Source organism: Pan troglodytes, chromosome 11, assembly GCF_028858775.2.
Source record: "Pan troglodytes isolate AG18354 chromosome 11, NHGRI_mPanTro3-v2.0_pri, whole genome shotgun sequence".
NCBI lineage: Eukaryota > Metazoa > Chordata > Mammalia > Primates > Hominidae > Pan > Pan troglodytes.
In genome coordinates, this window is record NC_072409.2 from 35,225,057 (window position 1) to 35,239,484 (window position 14,428).

The 14,428-nt window shown below is 38.4% G+C and overlaps 1 long non-coding RNA gene across 3 annotated transcripts in view; it reads left to right on the forward strand.

The window, feature by feature from the left end:
* LOC107976872 (uncharacterized) overlaps positions 1 to 14,085 on the forward strand; it is a 141,894-nt gene extending 127,809 nt beyond the window's left edge. For all 3 annotated transcript variants that reach the window (XR_001721160.3, XR_010148608.1, XR_008537161.1), the window contains 2 exons: positions 9,612 to 9,682; positions 12,879 to 14,085. This is a non-coding gene — a long non-coding RNA (uncharacterized LOC107976872). The remainder of the gene's footprint in view (positions 1 to 9,611; positions 9,683 to 12,878) is intronic.
* Positions 14,086 to 14,428: the final 343 nt, after the last annotated feature.

Genomic DNA, 14,428 nt, shown 5'->3' on the forward strand with positions numbered 1-14,428 from the left:
TGCCTCCCAGGTTCAAGCAATCCTCCCACTTCAGCCTCCTGAGTAGCTAGGACTACAGGTAAATCCTACCACACTCGGCTAATTTTCGTATTTTTTGGTAGAGACAGGGTTTCACTATGTTGGCCAGATTGTTCTCAAACAATTGGCCTCAAGTGATCTGCCCATCTTTGCATCCCAAAGTGCTGGCTCACAGATGTAAGCCACCGTGCCCAGCCAGTTTTCTGCAATATTCTTTGCAGTTGTTAGTATATAACCAAATCTGGCTAATTTATTTGTTGTCAAACAATATTTATATAGATAACTCAATTTCATCTTTCTTTCATATAAGAAATTTTCCTAGACCTATGAAATCATAAATAATATTCTGATTCAATATTAATGGGTACATTAGGGTGTATCAATTTTAATTTGTTTTTGCAAAAAAAGCGAATCATAAATAAAAGCATAATAATAGATCAATATTTATATTTAAGTACATATTTTATGTATTTTGTGACATGTTCATAAATAAATGGTTCTTATAACAACATGCAATGTATCTAATGATGTTAATAGCCTAAAATACTTTACTATTTGGCAAACCCTGTATATTCAAATGTGTTAACTCTTTCTAACTGAAGCATTTATATTCCCATTGGTAGTTGTGTGACAGTACAGCACAGTGTTTGTGAGTCTCAAAAATCCATGTAATTTTGAGAAGCAGTTTCTTTACTCTGATTTCTACTCAAGACTGAGGACAATGTCAGGAATTAATACTTCATTCAGCCAAATATCAGTACTATCTTGTGGTGTTTTCTTAACCTTATATCAAAATTCTACCCTACAGTCAAATCAACTTGAGGCCAGGTTTCAAAGGCTAAAATGTATAACTGCCTTTGAGCAATGAATGGGAGTCTGAAATTTTAGCCTGGGAGCAATGTTTTTCTGAACTCTGTGATATCTCTAAATCTTGATGTTATGTTGTACATCTGTTTTCATTGTTCCCTTATGCATTACTTTTGGCACAATTCTCTTTAGTCTTGTCTGTTCTTTTAACCATATAATACTTCAAAAAAATGTTGTTTTGCTTTTTTTTTGTTTCAATTTGGGTTTTTGATAGTTTATAGAAATAATTTCAGATGTACAAAGGAGTAGCAAAGTTAATAACGGAGTTTTGTAGATGCTTCACCCAGCTTGCAATATCAATTTTGTGTATAGTCATGATACTATTATAAAAACTAAGATAATTGGTACAATAATATTAGCATTGGTAAAATAATATTAACTGAACTAAAGTGGTAAAATACTAATAAGCAAACTTCAAACAATTTATATTTCAGCATATTTCAACTAATGTCCTTTTTGTCCTTGAGGATCCAATCCAGAAGCCTACATTGCATTTAGTTGTCCTGACTTCTTAGTTGTCTCTGGTTTGAGACAGTTCAATAGTTTTTGTTTGTCCCTCATGATCTTGACAATTTTGCAAGTATTTTGTAGAATGTCTCTCAATTTGGATCTGAAGTCTCTCTGATATTTTGTCATAATTATATTAAAGATTTGGATTTGGGGGAAAAATACCAAAGAGGCAATAGGCTTTGCTGAATGAGTGGATTATGTCAACAGTTCAGTGATGTTAGTATGGCTCATTAGAGTGATATGAACCTTGATCCCTTGATTACAGTGATATCTACTAGGTTTCTTCATAGTACAGTTACTATAATAAATAATTAGGGGCAAATAATTTGAGATTGTACAAATATGTTATTTATTCGTGTACTTTTGCTCACAATTTTTTGCCTACAATGATTATTATATGGCATTCTAATGATTATTTTCTATCTCCCTCATTTTTAGAAATGCATTAATTGGAATTCCTGTGTAAGAAAGAGTTGTCTCTCCTGCCCAGTTTACTTATTTATTTATTTATTTATATTACTATGAACTCATTAATATTTACTTTATTATCTGGGTTATAATATAAAACTATAATTATTAATTTAATTGCTCAAACTGTGTTAGCTTTGGTCACAGGAGCTCTTTCAGATTGGCTTCTATGTCTTTTTGATGCAGGTGAGGCCTAAAATCGGGGCTTAGGCCAGAATGGTTCTTGTCTTTGTCCAACAAAGAACACAAGTGAGCCAACAGAGCAAAGGGAAAGCAAGTTTATTAAAGCAACTGAGTACAGGAATATGGCTGCTCCATAGAGAGAGTAGTAGCAGCAGCAGCAGCAGCCCTTGTGAATTGCTGGCTAGCTATTTTTAGAGAACTGTTCCTTGATTATATGCTAGATAAGGGGTGGATTATTCATGAATGTTCTGAAAAGGGGGCAAAGTTTCTTGGAACCAAAGGTCCTTCTTCTTTTAAACTATATAAGGTAACTTCTGGGGGTTGTCATGGCATTTGTTAATTGTCATGTTTGTAGTGGGAGTGTCTTTTAGCATCCAAATGCATTATAATTAGTATGAAATAAGCAGTGAGGGTAACCAGAAGCTGCTTTCATTGGCATCTTGGTTTTAGCTGGTTTGGGCTGATTTCTTTGCTGCATCCTGTTCTCATCAGCTTCTGTTTTGTTCAGTGGGGTCTGGTGACTGGTTCTCAGAAAACAAGTCCTACTGATCTCCTGAACCTCATTTTGACATGACTCATCTTTTTTTCATTTTTTTTCTCCTCTCTTTTAAAATTTTATCACTTATTTACCTCCTGGAACCACATGAAATTCCAGGGTTAACTTGTATTTTTCTTACCCCAGTCCCGGAACCAACTACTTCTCCATTGAGCCTTGGTTCCTTTCATTAGGTAATGATATTTAAACACTCAGATCTGTGCTCTAGTTTTATTAGTTGCTGCTAGGGTATCACTGCTTCTGCGAACTCTCATCAGACAGAGACAGGAAGTGTATTTATGTAAAGTAACCGAGGTATACATATTTTTGTATACTTTTTGTATGTATACATTTTTAAATGAAATCATACTGATAACTCTAAATCTAACCCAACGCTACAAAGTTTATTATGTCATTCTCTCTTGGATTATTTCTAACTTATATTAGAGAAACATGGCTTTCATTATCTACAATACATATGCTGATACTAGTAAAGTAGTTCAGAGTTGCTGTTTCATGCTCTTGAGAGAAAACGTTTACCAACTAGAGTACCATGCTCGTGTCTATTTCTTTTGTTTATTAGCTGATGATATCTGGTCAAACAGTGTTTTACAATGTTATTCTCTCAGACTTTAATTTGTTTGTTCTTTTTCTACCTCCTTAAATGAGGTAATATTACTCACTGTTAATGTAGTTAGATTCATTCTGCATTCTGTCTTGGCTATTTATTAAAATTACATATGGTAGAAATCACTCTTTATGGTATTATATACAGATGCAGAGAATTGTGTATCTATATATACACAATATTATATAGAACTATTCTATCACCAGAAAAATTTCCTCTTGCTGTCTTTTTTTGCAGTCAACCACTTCCCCAATCCTAACCCATGAAAATTAACTGATGTGATGTTCTTTCCTATAGCTTTATCTTTTCCAGAATGTCATATAAATTGAATCATGCATATGTGGCCTTTGGATCTGGCCTTTTTCACTTAGTCAAATGCATTTATAACTCACCCACATTGCTGTGAGAACAAAGAACTCATTATTGTTTCTTGCTATGTAGTATCCAATTTATGGATGTATGCATTTTGTTTAGGTATTCACCATTTGAAAGACATCTGGTTGTTTCCAGTGTGTAGTAATTACAGCGAAAAAAATCCTGCTATAAACATCCTGGTATCGATTTTTGTGTGAACCATTGTTTCTTTTCACTGGAGCAAATACAAGTGGAATTGGTGGGTCATAGGTTAGGTATAAGTTTAACTTTATAAGAAACTTCAATATTGATTATAGCATTTTGCATTTCTACAAGCAATATATGAGAAGTCCTATTGTTCCACATTTGCCAACATCTGATACTGCTTGTGCTTTTGAATACAGTGTTTCCAAATGTGTGTGTGGAGGTGTCTCATAGTTTTAATTTGCCTATCCTAATTAATAATGATATTGAGCATCTCATCATATGCATATTTGCTATCCACATATCTCTTTTGGTGATGTGTTACTTCAGGTATTTCGCCCATTTTTTGTGGGGCTACCTGTTTGCTTATTATTTAGTTTTGAGAGTCTTTTATGGAATAGTTATGAGTTGTCATTCTTTGAATAACTAATTTGCAAATGTAATATTTCAGTCCACAGCTAATTCTTTGATTTTTCCTTTTTCCAGCCTTATTGAGGTATAATTGACAGAAAAAAGTTTTAATATTGAAAGTGTACAACTGTAACCAAACTCTAGCTGTGTAGAACCCAATAACAAGAGCAAAATATGGTAGAAAGAAAGTAGCTTTATTTACCATAACTAGCAGTGGTTAAGTGGCTGGATTCACTTCCAAAGTAAGCACTTCAAGCTTTAGGCTGGGGCAAGGGGCTTAAAAAGGGAAACTTGGAATGGGAAACATGCAGGAAGGGTGCTGAGTATAAGGTCTGTGTGTCTTATTCCAGTGGCTATCTCAAGCTGTGGTCCACCTGGATCATGGGCTGGTGTCATCTCAACGATGTCCAAGTTGTTGACTAACTGCCTTGAGGTATCTCTGAAATTTTGCAGCTAGTTTTCTATGCCTGAAGGTCTGTTTCAAGATTAGCCACTGAAACTTCCATGTAAGGACACAATTAGAAACAAGCATACAGTTAGATAAATGTGTATGGTGTAAGGGAGTGTATAAGAAAGGGAAGGACATGGTATTTGAAAGAAAGTACATTTCAAGGCTATATTTTAAGAATAAAAAAAAGGTTTCTCTAGCTAGTTTCAATGTTGTATCTTGAGACTAGAAAAAAACAGAAAAAAGGAAAAGAAAAGTTTTAAAATGCATTTTCAGGCTAGATTGTTCAGTTACACAATGTGATGATTTGATAATTTGTATACATTGTAAAATGATCACCACAATCAAGTTAATTAACACATCCATCAACTCACAACTATCATTTGTATGGGTGAGGTGGCGAAGATACTTCAGATCTGCAATCTTAGCAAATTTCAAGTATATAACACTGTATCATTAACTATATTCACCATGCTGTACATCAGTCTCCAATCTTTTTGGCACCAGGAACCAGTTTCGTGGCAGAAAATGCTGCCACGGATGGGGTGGGGAGGATGGTTTCAGGATGATTCAAGTGCATTTCATTTATTGTGCACTTTATCTCTTTTATTATTACATTGCAATATATATATAATATAATGAAATAATTATACAACTCACCATAATGTAGAATCAGTGGGAGCCCTCAACTTATTTTCCTGAAAGTAGATAGTTCCACCTGGGGGTGATGGGAGACAGTGGCAAATCATCGGGCATTAGATTCTCATAATGCGCAACCTAGATCTCTCTCATGTGCAATTCACAATAGGTTTCACGCTCCTATGAAAATCTAATGCTACCACTAATCTGACAGGAACCAGAGCTCAGGTGGTAATGTGAGTGATGTGGAGCGGCTGTAAATACAGATGAAGCTTTGCTCAGTTGCAGCTGCTCATGTTCTGCTGCAAAGCCCATTTCCTAACAGGCAAGGGACCAGTACCAGTCCAGGGGTTGGGGACCCCAACTGTACATGCTATCAGACACTTACTTCTTGTTTCTTCTATCTAACTGTATGTTTGTACCCATTAACCAGCTTCCCTTCATTCCCACCCCCAATCCTTCCTAGCCTCTGGTAACAATCATTCTACTCTCTTAAAGCACTGATCTGCTCTTTAACAAACATTAGTAAAGGACTATAAAGGGTTTATGAGAATCTCACCTCATGGTCAAATTGGTTAAGCATAATAGCAAGGGTTATAGGCCTTTAACATACTCGATAGGCTCCCCAAAAATCAAATTTCAGCTTTAAAATTGTCTTTTCTAACCCCTAACTTTTGGATGCTACAGAGGGCACCTGGAGCATCCAAAAGAGATGCAAACAGGATTATGTGACATGCTTAGTTGCATGGAATAGTCAAAATAAAAATAATGTTTAATCTTCTTCAGGTTATATTTTAGTGAATAATATTAATATATGCTCCAAAATTGTATGGGATTTCTAAAATTCTAATGTCTGAGTATATGCTATCAATCATAATTAAGGTTATTATATTAGATTATTGCCAACCACAGAAATAACCAAATTTCCTTGTCAATTGTGTCTTTATGACTATTTAAAGTCATTTCCATGGTTAATTGCATAATGCTGATATAGTTTCTGAAAAGTTCACTAGCATGCAAAATCCTAGAATATGGTGTCTTAGGAGGTTCATGAAAGGATGGAAAGGACCCTGAAAAGCATTCTTGAATACAGCTTTCTAATAACTTTAAGTTTATATCATTTGGACTGGCTAAGAATTCCTGAAACTTTAACAAAAACTGGTTTATAAAACTGCTAACCTAAGCAGAACAAGAATAAATTGAATACCAAGAAAGTACTTTGCCAGATTTTCATTTTTAAATCAGCTGATACATGGTCTATGTCAAATTACCTATGATAACCCGTTAGTTATCAGTGCTATGCACTTAAATTTGAGAAACAACAGGCATTCAAGAGGACATAAGTCCAATGTTACGCATGGACTCATGGGGAACCAGAACAGTTGCAGCCTTGTCCTTCCTGAGGCTTTAAAGCTTTTGTTATTAAAAGTTCTGCATTCTGGCCGGGGGTGGTGGCTCACGCCTATAATCCCAGCACTTTGGGAGGCCAAGGCGGGTGGATCATGTGGTCAGGAGATCGAGATCATCCTGGCTAACACGGTGAAACCCCATACAAAAAATTAGCTGGGCGCGGTGGTGGGTGCCTGTAGTCCCAGCTACTCAGGAGGCTGAAGCAGGAGAATGGCATGAACCTGGGAGGCAGAGTTTGCAGTGAGCTGAGATCGCGCCACTGCACTCCAGCTTGGGCGATAGAGCGAGACTCCGTCTCAAAAAAGAAAAAAAGTTCTGCATTCCATGACTCATGGAGAAGATAAAATGATCCAAATTAAATGTATATATTTTGTGGTGGCTACCAAATTGCTAAAATAGTTTATAGCCAACGTTTGGTTTGTTAAATCCATATTCTTGGGAAGACAATCAAAACTTCAGGTACATTTGGCTACCTGATGGGCCATTTAAACATTTATAAAGGGATTTCATCCAACTGTTACTTTCAATCCATGTTTTCTGATTGTAGAAAAGCTTCCCATACAAGAGGGCTGATGTTATAATAGTAGATTATTATGCCACAGTCTATTTTCACGGTGTAAAGAAAGCTTTTTATGGTTCACTGAGGACAATCAACCTCTTCACAATCTAGAACCTGAAGATTGGATCTGCTGAGAACATCAGAGAAAGACTATCCTTGCCATCCACACTAGAGCAAAACTTTGGGAACTTAAACTTTGGGTTCATAGTCTCATAACTCAGAAGGGTCCCTCCACGTTCTTGTAACTGTACACTGATTGGAATCCTTAAAGTAAAGCTAACTAGGAAAGTTTCTCCCCAGAAGAAAATGATATCCTTGATGTGCTTTTCCCAAAATCACAGATCAAGACTTCTCTATCATGAGACTCTTATCTTTGAATTTTTTCCCCTTGCTTATGCCTCTATGAATGATAGAAGTGAAAAGGGGATCTCTTATACATACTTATGGGGTTTAGTTTTATTAGTGAAGGATTTTGCAGACAGCCTTATACATGGATGGCTTATACTTTGATACATAAAGATGAAGGCTGATGCAGGTGAGAAAATTTAATGTACATATACTGCCTCATAATCAGTCAGAAACAGAACATTGGTTCACTCCTCTTAAAACACATTGTGGGTTAAGGAGAACCTTGCCAGAAGGCCTTCACTCCTCTATATTTTTTCCAATACGTTTTTTGGGAACAGGTGGTGTTTGGTTACATAAATAAGGTCTTCAGTGGTGATTTCTGGGATTTTGGTGCACCCATCACCTGAACAGTGTACACTGTACCCAGTGTGTGGTCTTTTATCCCTTACCACCTCTCACCCTCTCCCCTAAGTACCCAAAGTCCAGTGTATCATTCTTACACCTTTGTGTCCTCATAGCTTAGCTCCCACATATGAGTGAGAACATATGATGCTTGGTTTTCCATTTCTGAGTTAATTCACTTAGAATAATAGTCTCCAATATATATCGCATTTTCTTTATCCAATTGTTGATTGATGGGCATTTGGGCTGGTTCCACATTTTTGCAATTGCAAATTGTGCTGCTATAAACATGCATGTGCAAGTATCAAGAAATGTTTAAATCCACCTATGACCTGAAAGCCCCTTCTTTGAGATGTCCCACCTGTCCAGGCCAAAGCAATGTACTTCTTGATCAGATTCTCCCAGGGCCTGAAAGCTCGAACGGATGAATAACTCCTCCCTCCTCAGGCCCAGTCCCAAGGCTCAAGGCCACTTGCATCAGCAGCAAAACCAGCAGGATAGCAGAAGCAGGAAGAGAGCCGGCAGGAAAACACATACCCTGGCTGGAAGACATACCCCTGAAGTTCGAGAAAGAGGCAGTCCGGGTACGACATAGTAGTCACGTCAGACTGCAACACTTCCTGTTTACAGAGGACTATAAAACCCCTGTCTCATCCTCAGTTGGGGCTGATGCCATTTTAGGCTTCAGCCGGCCTGCACCCAGGCGCTCATTAAAACGGCATGTTGCTCCACACTGCCTTGTGTTGTCTCTTGGCGTGCTCCCAGGGTTCAAACTCGTACAAGAACCTTTCACTTCTTACATGTATTGCTTTATGTATCAGCGTGTAACTTCTTTCTCTCCAAAATGTATAAAATCAAGCTGTAACCCAACCACCTCAGGCACATGTTCTCAAAACCTCTGGAGATTGTGTTTCTGGCCTTGGTAACTCATATTTGGCTCAGAATAAATTGTTCAAATACTTTACCGTTTGACTCTTGTGTTGACTATTTTTTCTGCTTGTAATTTGTTAAGGAGTTTCAATCTGTTATCAATTCTGGAAAATGTTTACCAGTTACCACATTAAAAAAAATGCTTCTTCACTGTTTTTTACTCAAGATAGTCTATCTGGGGTACAGGCTACTTACCAGAGTTGTCCTACTTGCAGCAACGTGGCAATCTTCTAAATTTGTTTTGGCTTGTGGGGAAGAGAGACTAGAAAATTAACAAGTGCTTTTTTCTGGCTCATGTCAGAAGTGCTACAGTCTCTCTTCAATTAGCAGATCTCGACAATGGTACTGCCTAATTAGAAGGAGGCAGGAAAGTGTAGATTCTCTTATTTTCAGGAAGGAGCGGAATGTGGCATAACTTAACACAATGGTTCATTCTTCCTTCATAGGTTTAATACTTTTGGAGTGAATATTCATCATTAGTTAATCTTGAATGTCATTTACGTAGCCAATGTGGGGGAATAATTTTACATATACTTCTTTAATATCTCCCAGGGATATGTGAAAAATACATTTGAATTGTAAACCAACCTGGGCACTGCACCAGGCCTTATCTTGCTTTTCTAAACATGGATATTACGTATCATTTATTTTAATCTCAACTTGTAATAGTAATTTGTATTTTATACCTCATTTTTAGCTGCTTATGTGTCCGGAATTGGTGGGTTCTTGGTCTCACTGACTTCAAGAATGAAGCCACGGACCCTTGCGGTGAGTGTTACAGTTCTTAAAGGCGGCGTGTCCGGAGTTTGTTCCTTCTGATGTTCGGATGTGTTTGGAGTTTCTTCCTTCTGGTGGGGTTCATGGTCTAGCTGTCTCAGGAGTGAAGATGCGGACCTTCGCAGTGAGTGTTACAGCTCTTAAGGCGGTGCGTCTGGAGTTCTTCATTCCTCCCGGTGGGTTCGTGGTCTCCCTAGCTTCAGGAGTGAAGCTGCAGACCTTCGTGGTGAGTGTTACAGCTCATAAAGGCAGTGTGGACCCAAAGAGTGAGCAGCAGCAAGATTTATTGCAAAGAGCGAAAGAACAAAGCTTCCACAGTGTGGAAGGGGACCCGAGCGGGTTGCCACTGCTGGCTCCCGCAGCCTGCTTTTATTCTCTTATCTGGTCCCACTGACATCCTGCTGATTGGTCCATTTTACAGAGAGCCCAGTGGTCTGTTTTGACAGGGTGCTGATTGGTGCGTTTCCAATCCCTGAGCTGGACGCAAAAGTTCTCCACTTCCCCACTAGATTAGCTAGATAGGGAGTGTTCACACAAAGGTTCTCCAAGTCCCCACCAGAGTAGCTAGATACAGAGTAGCGATTGGTGCATTCACAACCTTGAGCTAGACACAGGGTGCTGATTGGTGTATTTATAATCCCTTAGCTAGACATAAAGGTTCTCCAAGTCCCCACCACACTCAGGAGCCCAGCTGGCTTCACCCAGTGGATTCCGCACCCCGGCGGCAGGTGGAGCTGCCTGCCAGTCCCGTGCGTGCACCTGCACTCCTCAGCCCTTGGGTGATCGATGAGACTGGGTGCCCTGGAGCAGGGGGCGGAGGTCGTCTGGGAGGCTCAGGCCACACAGGAGCCCACGGAGAAGGGGGAGGCTCAGGCAGGTCCCGAGCCCTGCCCCGCAGGGAGGCAGCTAAGGCCCCGCGAGAAATCGAGTGCTGCACCGGTGGGCTGGCACTGCTGGGGGACCCAACACACACTCCGCAGCCGCTGGCCGGGGTGCTAAGCCCCTCATTGCCCGGGCCGGCGGGCCGTTCCGAATGTGGGGCCTGCCAAGTCCACGCCAACGCGGAACTCCAGCTGGCCCGCAAGCCCCGCGTGCAGCCCAGTTCCCGCTAGTGCCTCTCCCTCCACACCTCCCTGTAAGCTGAAGGAGCCAGCTCCGGCCTTGGCCAGCCCAGAAAGGGGCCCCCACAGTGCAGTGGTGGGCTGAAGGGCTCCTCAAGTGCCGCCAAAATGGGAGCCCAGGCAGAGGAGGCCCCTAGAGTGAGCCAGGGCTGTGAGGGCTGCCAGCACGCTGTCACCTCTCACTTAGACACAGGAGGTCTAATTAATCTTTCTCTAGCACCTTCACATAATTTTGAGTTTAGCAAATTACTTTGAATTTTTATTTGTTAAGTGTTCTTATTCTTTTTGTTTCTTTACTTTTATTTTCATTTCTCTACTGCATTGATGCAAGGATATTACTTAATTCTCCCCCCCACTAAGCCTTTTACATTTACATCCCTAGTCTGGAAGTTCACAGGATGTTTCTGTACTTAGAAGTTACCTTAAGTTATAAAAAGCAAACAAACAAGCAGAAATGCACGAATGCTATATATAGTGATAATCATCAGCTCTAATCTCAGTAGAGTACAAAAATCTTAAGTGCTTCGACTATTAATATTCTCTTCCTGTATCCTGTGTCCTTTTGCTTGTATCTTAATATCAGCTTATTTTCAACCACAAAATTATTATTTGTCTTTAACTGTAATTATCTTTATTTTGCTCTTAATCTTGAATGATACTTTAGCTGGATTAAGAGTTCTAAGCCCCTGGGGTTGTTTTTGTTTTGTTTTAGTTTGGTTTGGTTTTCTCTCTTCAATTATTTAGACAATTAAGTTTAATACTTTCTTGTTTTGTTGTTGCTGATAAGTCTATTATCTATTTACTAAAAATTCCTTTATGACATCTACAATTTTTTAGTAAATTTCTGCTTTTAAAAATAGTTTTATTATGATGTGTCTAACTGAATGTGTGTTTTCTTATTCTACTTAAGAATTGGCATGTTGTTTTAATTGAGAACTTGTATATTTTCTTAATTCTGGAAATTTCTCAGACATTTAATATAATTATAAATCTCTGCCAGATTCCTATTTAATCTTTCCTTCTAAAACTTTATCCCATGCATATTGTTTTAAAATGTGTCTCATAAATTGTTGATGAAAAAAACTTCAACTGAATTAAATTTAAAGGAGTTTAATTGAGCAATGAACAATTTGCGAATTGGGCAGACTTCTGAGCCATAGTAAGCTCAGAGACTCCAGCACAGCCATGGGGTGAAAGAAAACTTATGAACAGAAAAAGCAAAGTGAGGTACAGAAAAAGAAATTCAGGTGCAGAAACAACTGGATTGGTTACAGCTTGGTGATTGCCTTATTTGAACACAGTTTGAACAGTTGGCTACATTTGATTAGCCAAAACTCAGTGATTGGCACAAGTGTAGGCTATGTCTGTTTACACCTCAACTTCTTATGGTTCACAATGTACAGAAAAACCTTTAGGCCAAACTTAAAATATGTAAGGAGGCAGCTTTAGGCTAAACCTGATTTAAAATTGTCATTTTTATTCAGAGAGAAATGTGGAGTTTAACTTCTGCTTTATATCTCACTAACCAGGTGACTTTAGTTCACTTAATCATTTTAAGACTCATTTTTCTCTATTGTAAAGTAAGTATAATAATGCTACCTGATGTTTTTTGAGAACTAAATGGCATAAGTCATTGTATTAATTTTCTGTTGCTTCTGTAACAGATTACCACAAACTTAGTGACTTAAAACAAAAATTTATTATCTTACAGTTCTTTTGGTTAAAAGTTTAACATAGATTGCACTGGGCTAACATCAAGTTCAACAGGCAGTAAAATCAAGTGTTGGTAGAACCATTTTGGAGGGTTTAGGGGATAATCTAGTTTTTTTGCCTCTTAAAGCTTGTTGGGTCTGCCTGCATTCCTTGGCAGGCAGGTGGCTTCCTTTCTCCATCTTCAAAACCATCAATGGTGGATTGAGTCCTTCTTATCACTCTAATCACTTATGTGATTACATTGGGCCCACCTGGTAGTCAAGAAAAATCTTCCCATCTCAAGGCCTGCAATCTTAATAACATCTGCAATGTCCCTTTTGCCATAGGCTATAACATATATTCATATGTTCCAGGGACTGGGATGTGGACATCTTGCCGGTGAGAAGGAGGATTATTCTGTCTACCACAACATTTATAGAGGACTTGATATCTAGTAAGAATTCAAAAATATTATGAACATATTGATGTCAGAAGAGCTTAGAAGTGAATTTGGCTCTTTGTAACTGTGAACTGTGGGCTCTTAATAGTTTGAGATAATCAATCATTTGATTTCTCTTTTTGAAATCCCTGTAAGATAGGAGTATGTATGGATACCTTAGAAAATCAAGAGGATATTCTGACATAGTATATTTAAAATAGTTGTAATTCATTTATACATTTACTTGAATCATATTGTGTACATTAGCAACAGCAAACATGTTGGTGGGTAATGACTAGGGGCAGACAGGGTGGCTTTAAATAGCAAACTATGGCACATGAATTAATTTATTGCCAAAAAGCACTACGTGTATACATACATACACACATTTGTGTATGTATACGCACTGTGATAAGTAATGGCACAAATTACAGCAATAATTGGTAGCTGAGAGCTATGTAACAGATGTCAAGATTAAAGGGGACTAAATACATTGGGGATTCCCTGTTTAACCAATGGGTTTAATTAAAAGGTTTGTTGACTTTTTAACTTTGTCAGCTATTTCTTGCTCAGTAATTAAACAGAATCTAGCTAATTCCTTTGAGGGTGTTTTTCAAAGCCTAATAAAAACATGTATCATTTGTAATCAACTTTTAATGTTAGTATTAATATAAGTGTAAGGAACATGGCTGTGCTTTGGTCAAGGAATAGGCTGAGGCAGACATCTGGGCCAGAGTGACTCAGCAAGTTTGGAAAGCAGGTGCACAATTCCATGTATAATGTAAACACAGCCATGTAGCCATGGCATGAGAAGACTCGTCATTTGGCTCTACGCCAATATTGTCTGTAAAAGGTATAATTTGCCCTGCTGACATTGTACAGGCACGCTTATGCCCAGAGAAAGAGAGAGTCAGAGTTGTCCGTCTGTGCAGAAGACAGGGAGCCAGGACACAGCTCAGCTCACTCGGTCCCAACGAGAGAAAGAGTTAAGCTGCTGACCCTGAAGGCAAGGGAGAGCCTGCCAGGCAGCTGTGTGTGGGAGCTGCCAGACTAAGCAGCTGAGACAAGGTGGACAGTGTGAGAGAACTAGTGTGAGTGAGATGCTGATGGGAGAGCTGCTGAATAAAACTACATTTCACCTGCCTATGGTCTCGTGAGTGTTCTTTCATCTATCTGCTCATCCACCCATCTCTAGATAGTATGAAAATTACTTCAAAACGTTAATCTGTTACATTGACAATTTTAGTATTATGTGCTATGTTGTAATTCCTGTTTCTGCTCATCAAATTATTTATTAGCTCAACAGAGTTATTGTACTTGGATGTGCAGAGCTCATACAAGCTGATAAGAAAAATACTAAGACAGTATCAAAAAAATAACTTTAGTGGAAAAGTCACAGGAGATTTTAAAATATGAAAAACTGAAAAAATTATTGAATCATATAAAATTGCCAACATTGTAAGTCAAATTATTCTATATTGGCAA